We start from the raw sequence: 7,533 nt of genomic DNA, 5'->3' as shown, positions 1-7,533 counted from the left end.
GGATTAAAGGGTCAACATCTAATGTTTTGGGTTGGTTTTTTTTTGTTTTTTTTTTTAATTTTATTTATTTATTTGACAGAGAGAGAGGTCACAAGTAGGCAGAGGGGCAGGCAGAGAGAGAGGGAGAAACAGGCTCCTCACTGAGCAGAGAGCCCGATGTGGGGCTCGATCTCAGGACTCTGAGATCATGACCTGAGCCGAAGTCAGAGGCTTAAACCACTGAGCCACCCAGGCGCCCCAACATCTAATGTTAATGCCTTTCAGGAAATCTGCCTTCCTCCCCACTTGCTACCACTGAAATTGACAGGCTGACCCAGGCTTAGATCGAGACATTGGTTTCACTCCTTGAGGGATCCTACCACCCTCCTCATAAAGAAATGCTTGGGGAAGAAGGTAGCAATGACACTATGTTAGAGAAAATGTCTTTCTTACGAGGTGCAGCCTAGCAGATAGAGATATTTGATGACTCTCTTAAAATACCTTTAATCAGTGGTGCCTTAGCATGGATGGCTTCCATCTTGAAGAGAAAATATTGATGACCTAGACAGTTCAGCAAAAATTTGTTTCCAGGGGCGCCTGGATGGCTCAGTGTGTTAAAGCCTCTGCCTTTCGCTCAGGTCATGATCCCAGGGTCCTGGGATTGAGACCCGCATCGGGCTCTCTGCTTGGCAGGGAGCCTGCTTCCTCCTCTCTCCCTCTCTCTGCCTGCCTCTCTCCCTACTTGTGATCTCTGTCAAATAAATAAAATCTTAAAAAAAAATTGTTTCCATATAATAGGCTTATTTTCATGAGGGATTTTCATGCAAGATCAGTAATGAGCCTTGGAGAAAAGGCTTTGATTCCTATGAAAGTAGAATGACTTAGGGGCACCTGGGTGGCTCAGTTGGTTAAACATCTGCCTTTGGCTCAGGTCACGATCCCAGGGTCCTGGGATGGAGCCCACTTCCTGCTCAGTGGGGAGTCTGCTTCTCCTTCTGCCTCTCTACCCACTTGTGCTCTCTTTTTCTTGCTTGTGCTCTTTCTCTCTCTCAAATAAATCTTAAAAAAAAAAAAAAACAAACTAGAATGACTTAAAATAAAATCCTATTCACACTCACCATCACTTTGGGTCCACAGAAGAGAATGCATCCAAAACACGAGCTGAAATCTCTACAGGGTTGACTTATGACCCAAAGGAACACTCAGACCATGGGGACTCCTTGCAGGGCAAATGACTCTGAGTTTTTACAAACTGTGTGAGCACATGATCAATGGGTTAATGATTTGACTATCTAATGTGCTGAATACCACCTATAAAGAGGACTGAATTTCTCTGTACGAAAATTCTTGCACCTGAAAATCCAAACTGTGAGGTCTATGCAGGTTCACAAATCTACTATACACCACCAAAGGGAGAAGGCTAGATAATTTCGGGGAAACAATTTTTTTGACCTTGGTTACTAAGCAGAGACATGAGGAAATAATGTATTCATAAACTAAAACAAGGAGAATAAAGTTATCTTCTTATACCAGAATTGCTAACAAATTTGATTATATAAAAGAAACTTGAAACATTTATACTGGGTGCACGTTGGCAAAATCAGAACAGACTAAAGCCTTCAGTGGTAACATCTTGTCTCCATCAGGGAAATTTCGATTGGTGCATTCTTAAGTACTTCTGGGTTATTTTTATCCAGATGGATTTGCATCTGATTTGCTTCTTTCTATGCACAGCTCTTTAGAACACCCTCCCCCCTTTCTTACTGATAACACACGACCTAACAGGGAACTACACATCCCTTCCCTGGCAGCTCTCAACCCACAGCAAGGCAGGACAGTCACTCAGGAAGCAAAGTGTCCAGTGCTATTTTCAAATGCCACATCCAAGCCACCCTAGGAGTACTGACCCCAAGAGCAAATCAGCCAAATGTCAGGACTGAGTGGGTTTGTGGACTATACTCCTCCATGTAGGTAAAGGCACGGCTTGAATTCATTTGCCTCGGGAATCTGAATGGCCATGGAGTGTCTCCTCGTCTGGAGCACACGTTGGACCTGTAGCATTTTAGGCCCAGGCCCCAGAGTCTGGGTCAGGGAGCCAGAGACTGAGATGGGACCCAGGAATCTGGGTTCATAACAAGTCCCTAATTAGCATCCTGGACCCCTGGGAAGTGGAATTAAGATAGCTGAAAGTGCCAGAAGATGGAGACTAACATCGTAGCCCCCTAAACTGGCTGAGCATTAGGATCACCAGAGGAACTGTAACCACTGGGATTCCTCTCCCCCCTGCTCTAGGCCTACTGACTCAACATCGCTGGCAGCGGGACCTGGGACTTTATTTTTTAGGCTCCCACCCCGGCTGCACATTAGAATAATCTGAGGGGCACTGAAAAATCCCCATATCCTTGGGGCACCTGGGTGGCTCAGTTGGTTCCGAGTCTGCCTTCAGCTCAGGTCATGATCCTGGGGCCCTGGGATCAAGCCCCGCATCGAGCTCCTTGCTCGGTAGGGAGCCTGCTTCTCCCTCTGTCTTCTGTTCCCCTGGCTTGTGCTCTCTGTCAAATAAATGAAATCTTAAAAAAAAAAAAAAATCCCAATATTCAAGGCCCTGAGCAGAAAAATTGAATCAGGGACCTTGGTGATTCTCATGAAACCAGACCAGAGCTCAGCGTCCAGGAACCACGGCATGCAATGGTGTACCATGGGGCTGAGGTCACTGGGCTTCATCTTTATTCAACAAACCAGAGCAGCAAGGAGCAACTATATACCAACCCTGTGACAGACACGGCAAGGCGAGTTCCTTTGTTCCCTCGGTGCCCCAGACCGCTCGCTCCGTGTGCATTTGCTCTAAGTTGAACTATTTATTCAGGGCTATCCGTTAAAAAGCTTGTGAAACTCATCAGATTAGGCTTGCCATCAGCAACGGGAATGAGAAGACTGAGAGCCCAGAAGGGCTGTTCAGTTTGCCTGCCAGTAAAGGATTTCCACATAGCTTCAAAGAGGTTCTAACCACATGATGACATTGTTGCTCGGGAATCAGGAGTCTCTATCCCAGCAAAATGGAAAGGAGATCCCGTCGCCACAGCTGCTACGTTTTCACAAGCTCTTCAAGAGACTGGCTGGCACATGGTAGGCACTCAATAAATATCTGTTGAATGACTGACTGAATTTCCATCACCTCAGCGGAAACCTTAAAGAACCTCCAAGGTACCTCGCTATGGAGTTTTCTCTAGTTTCTGAAAAAACTCCCCGCCACAGCCATCATCCCAGTGTGACCCCATGAACAATTGGAACTAGTAGCAAAATCGCTTTAATGTTTCATGTGGGGCAAAGAAGTTCTGCTGAGTGATGTAAGGAGGTTTTACTTAAATTTCCAAAATGCTGGGGATTTCAAGACTGGCATCTCCCCATCTGTGATAGGCACAATCATGGTCTCCCCAAGATGACACCCTAATCCCTCAAACCTGTGACTAGATTACCCTAAATGACAGACAGGCAGCTCTGATTATGGCTGGTTAGGGATTTCGAGACGAGGGAATTATTCTGGATTATCTGGGTGGTTCAAAGGTAATTACAAGATGCATCAAAGAATGATGGAGGAGGCAGAAGGTCAGGGTCAGAGGGAAGTTTTAGGATGCCACACTGACGGTTTTGAAGAAGGGGCCACGAGCCAAGGAATGCAGGCAACCTCTGTAAGCTCTGTAAGCCTCTGTAAGCTAGAAAAGACAAATTGATTCCCCCCCGCCAGCCCAGAACCTCTAGAAGGAAAGCATTCCTACTGACACTCTGATTTTAGCCCATTTCAGAGTCCTGAACTCCAGAACTCTAAAGCAAAAAAAAAATCTGGTCTAAGTCACTAGTTTGTGGTAACTTGTTACAGAAGCAATAGGAAGATAATACACATCATTATTTAAGGGGAAAAATACAGGAACTAAGCATGACTATAGTACCATTTCAACATAGCAAGTGCTGCACTGGGTCCCTGACGAAGTGATACGGCCAACAATACCCCATCGAAACTGTGGTATGATTTTAAAAGACCACATTGCTGAAATAAGAGTTTCGGTGATCTTTGCTGTAAATCAAATCCCAGGATATCAATGGCCACTTCTCCATGGCATACATGATTGCCTTAAAAAAAAAAAAAGTGTGGGGACACCTGGGTGGCTCAGTGGGTTAAGCCTCTGCCATCGGCTCAGGTCATGATCCTAGGGTTCTGGGATCGAGTCCCGCATCAGGCTCTCTGCTCAGCAGGGAGCCTGCTTTCCCCTTCTCTCTCTGCCTGCTGCTCTGCCTACTTGTGATCTCTGTCAAATAAATAAATAAAAACCTTAAAAAAAAAAGTGTGTATCATTCTAAAGGTCTATGTGGTAATAGATCAGAACGTCTGGCTAACCAAGGTCACAAACCTTCGCTCACCCCAGGTGAAATGGCCAACATTATCAAGCACTGGTCTCCCATCCAAACACCCCTCACCAAAACGGTAAGCCACAGTTGTGTAAGGTGAGGATTACGCTGTATAATGACCGCCTTCAGAAGACATTAGGAAGTCATGTTTGGAAGAGCATGCGGTCACCCTGTCCTTGCCTGACCCAGGACACTCACTCACAGCATGGGTGTGCAGGATTGTAAGTTTGTAGCCATGGAAGGGGCTCCCAAGGGGCTTAAACCTGTGACTTTGGGTTTGCCAACATTAGCACTAGTAACTGAACTCATCGGGTAGAAATGTGCTCGATTTGGTCTTCCGTGACCTCAAACTGAGGCCAAAAAGAGACCTCAACACTGGGATGTTTTACTTCTGGCTTTATATCCTCCCCATGGGCTGAAAACAGCTTTAAAGGTGGCAGTTGGTCACATAGCTGATGATCTGCTAGGAGGTGCGAGTGAGGATGGCCAAGAACCATGGGTGTGAAGGTAAGGGGCACACTACAAAAAGCCAACAATTTAGGATAAAGACACTTGAGGCTGAATGGCAAACAGCACCAGGACAATCTCATGGGTTGACCAAATTCTCCACCCAGAGAATAGAAAGTTCTCATCAGATTCCTACAACAGAAGTCAAAGTCACTGCCATGTATTGAGCACATTACTAGAGGGCTGACTCAAGAGTGCTGGGTGCTCTATAAACTTCCAATTTTCATAAAAGCCTCCAAAAAGAGGTACACTGTTCAGTCCACTTCCCAGATGAGAAAACCGAGGTTCGGGAAAGATCAATTTACAGAGCTTGGAGTGGCAGATCTGGGGTTCAAAGTCAAGCTTTTCTGTGTCTGATTTTTGTCACCATACTATGCATGACCTTGAGTAGCAGACAAAAACATACTTTGGGGGAAAGAGGCAGCAGAAAATGACATCAATGTAAGGCAAGAGATTCATTCATTTATTCAACTTCTTATGAGTGTGTGTCCTATTTGAGAAATTGTGCCCACCCAGACTGGAACCACTAAAATAGCAAAGGATATCAGGCAGCAGGACCTGGAGACAGAGTGAAGAGCAACAGCATTCCAGAACATGTTCCACCAGTGAGAGAACCTGCCCGCCGTCCAGCAATGGGCTGTTCCCCAGGGAACAGCAGCAGGCAGAGTGACTCAGCAGGTGACCATGAAGCGGGAGCAGCTCTGGCAGGGGGGTCTGTTATCCTGTGCAGAGAAACACCACCTCAACAGGCAGTAGGCTCTGGGAAGGGGACGCAGGACCCAATACAAAGAATGGGTCTTCCCTGCACATGGCATAGAAAGAACCCATGGCTTATGTCGGGACAGTGTTGAGGACCCAAAGTATGGCCCAGGGACCCCTGCAACTACCAAGGCTCCCGAGCAACACTAAAAACATCCTTTACAGTCTGGATCCTCAGGTCCTGCCTCTACCTTGAAAGAGATACACTCCTATCGCCATAAACAACCCAACCCAACACTTTTATCATTATCATACACATACCTAAGTAACAAAGAAATGGAAGGATGGATTTTCAGTTCAGCAGGTTCCAAAGTACGTTCTTTAAAAATAGGGTGACCACATGTCCTGGTTTGCCAGAGACAGTCTTGGTTTGTTCATGTTGTCCTGGGATAACTATTAAGTGTCCCATTTCATTCTTAAAAAGGGTCCAGTTTCAACAATAAGCTAAATGGACACTAACCCAGAAAACCACTTCTGGGGATATTAGTAGTTGTCTGTAAGCTCCCAATTCATGTTATAAACCCCAAAGAATGAAATATAAAAACTATTTTATCAAGGAACTTAAAAAGAAAACCTCTGTTGTCTTATGCAACAACTGTTGAGTGATATACAATTTGGGCAATATTGCATTAAATAAGGTTAAACAAGTTTGGTTGTTGTCAAAACATAGGGCTTCCCCAGAAACTGAATACAGCAGCATGTCATGAATATACAGTGGAGAGTCATTTGCTGGGCAGTTATGGTGAACTTAACACCTTCTTTTCATAGCCTATCTTAAGAGATCGGTATTTACAAAATGCACTCACATTTTTGCTCATCAAAATAGGAGCGCCTAGTGTGTCTAGGAATTGTTCTAGGTCCTGGAGAGAGCCATCAGTGAACTAGAAAAAGTCCTTGTCCTCATGGGGCTTACATGCTACTGGGGAAGACAGGTAATAAATCTGTAAAATAGTGTTATGAAGAAACTAATGATCTACCCCCCAAGTGACCAAAAGTCAAAATAAAAATCACACCATCTGCCAATTCTGAGTATTCATGAAGCAACCTGTCTTCAGACACGAGTTAGCAATGATTCATGTCTGTCAAAAAGCCAGGCATGGGTACCATGTTTTCTTAGCAGAAACAAGTTTCTTTAAACAAGTCTCCCCTACCTTGAACTGAGTGGACTTCTTGTATCATTCTCCTTAACATAAACGTGCCTTTGGGGAAGTCCATCTTCCATCAGCTACTGTTTGGGAACTATTTTCGTAATAGATACCTTTAAGTTAATACTCCTTTGTGTTCTATCTAGAACTGAGGTGTTATTGAAAATAGCATCACTTTCAAAGGAGGTGTTTATAACTGCCAGGACCCAGGGACTGAGTCAGAACAAATGGAGAGTTACTCCATTCTATCCCACACATCCCACCCCCTAGGGCTGGGATGAGGGACAAGGAGAAGCTTAAAAAAAAAAAAAAAAAAAGAAAAACCATGCACACACAAAAAACTCCTCCCCTTTGATTGATTCTGTGCAGAATAGAGACTCATATTTAAATGAATAAGCCAAGTTAAAACTTTCCCTCCTAGAACAAAGCAAAAGGAAAGCCTCTTTATGTTGCAGCGGCTATAGCTGCCACGGGCTGAGCCCATCCCAAAGCTTCCCTCCACTGCTCAAAAACTAAGCCATCTTGCTGCATTTAGCACTTCTCACCAGACCACCCACCCAGACGCGGATACACAAACCACATGTGTGAGGAATGCTGTTCGGCTAGGAAATCAGTATCACTATTTCAACCTTATTACTTGCACAGACAGCCCTTTTAGTGCAACTCATTTGTTTTATCTTTTCAATAGCTTTGATTATTTTCTTTTAATGGCCTGGATTTATCCTTTTCTACCCTTTTG

This window comes from Meles meles, chromosome 11 (assembly GCF_922984935.1).
Source record: "Meles meles chromosome 11, mMelMel3.1 paternal haplotype, whole genome shotgun sequence".
In the NCBI taxonomy this organism is placed as follows: Eukaryota; Metazoa; Chordata; class Mammalia; order Carnivora; family Mustelidae; genus Meles; species Meles meles.
This window is presented reverse-complemented; position numbering follows the sequence as displayed.